General features: G+C 40.6%; 1 protein-coding gene across 1 annotated transcript in view; it reads right to left on the bottom strand.

Moving 5' to 3' along the window:
• sdk1a (sidekick cell adhesion molecule 1a) overlaps positions 1-1,284 on the bottom strand; it is a 259,374-nt gene that overhangs the window by 62,622 nt on the left and 195,468 nt on the right.

Raw genomic sequence — 1,284 nt, 5'->3', positions numbered from 1 at the left:
ACACACACACACACACACACACACACAAAGAAAGAGAGACAGAGAGAGCAAGAGCGACAAATGTTTTTGATTAGGTTTATTAAGCATCTTCTAATAAGAATATCAGTATTCCTAAAGAAGTGTAGGCAGATCATTTGTGTTTTTCATCTAGTGTCCAACATATCACATATGTTGACAGTTTGCACAGGCGCAGAATATTAGATGAGCAGGCTAAAATTTTTTATTTTATAGCAATTCTTTCCCAAGTATCTTCATCTTTTCTAGTCTGGGGGTCAGACTGTCTACAAACACAGTATCATGATTGTCACTGGAGATGTGCGGGACAGAGCAGCAAGTTATTATAGAGAATCATCTCACAGTTTAAGCAGCTCTGATTAATTCTTATTGAATTCTGTGCTCATCTCTCATCCCTAGATCTCCACGTGTATCTTGCAGATTCATTTAATACATGTGCTTTTCATCTCTGGCTATATTGTTCATTTATTTCAAACAAACACTACTGCTGCTGATGGAAACGTTTAACGCATCACTTCCAGTGCGCCAGAGGATTTCTCCTGGGAATGATCGAGCTGACACTTGGTGTTTAAAACAACACATATAAAAGCGTTCATGAACTCGGTATAAGTTGACTGTGTAAACAGGCATATACTGTCTGTATATGCAGATTGCTGTTAAATCTCTCCTTTTAACTTCAGGTGTTTCTACTAATGTCACATTTATACACCGCCAATCTTTGTCTGGGCATTTTCTTTTTTTTAACCCCAACCCTTCCAAAATATCCCCAGCAGACCATCTACATTGTACAGTATGACAGCAATACAAAGTCACTATTAGTTGATAATGAGCAAAGAGCTTGTCTTTTTATTTCTTGATAGATAGTATGATCCCTTGCTCTCTCTCTGCCCTCTTCAACTCTCTTCTGTCTCTCTAAACTTTTTTTTCCCAGCTTTCCATTCGACACTTTGACCCCCTTCTCCATTTTTTTCCCCTCCCATTTGCAAACTTTCACCTTTTGTCCATCATGTCCTTTGGCCTCAATTATTTCATCTTTCTGCCTTTTACTCATCTCCTTTCCTCCTCTACTATGCTGTAAATCCCCCTCTCCCTTCCCCTCCGTGCCCCACCCGTGATTAAAGCTCCCAGCCCTCTCATGGACGGTAAAGCACCCAGACTGAGCTGGTCAGCCTCTGGCTTTACTGTAAGCAGCTCAGCTAACGTAATCAGAGCCATATGTGTTCACACACACACACACACACACACACACACACACACACACATACATAC

This window comes from Etheostoma spectabile, chromosome 2 (genome assembly GCF_008692095.1).
Source record: "Etheostoma spectabile isolate EspeVRDwgs_2016 chromosome 2, UIUC_Espe_1.0, whole genome shotgun sequence".
Lineage (NCBI taxonomy): Eukaryota > Metazoa > Chordata > Actinopteri > Perciformes > Percidae > Etheostoma > Etheostoma spectabile.
This window is presented reverse-complemented; position numbering and strand designations above follow the sequence as displayed.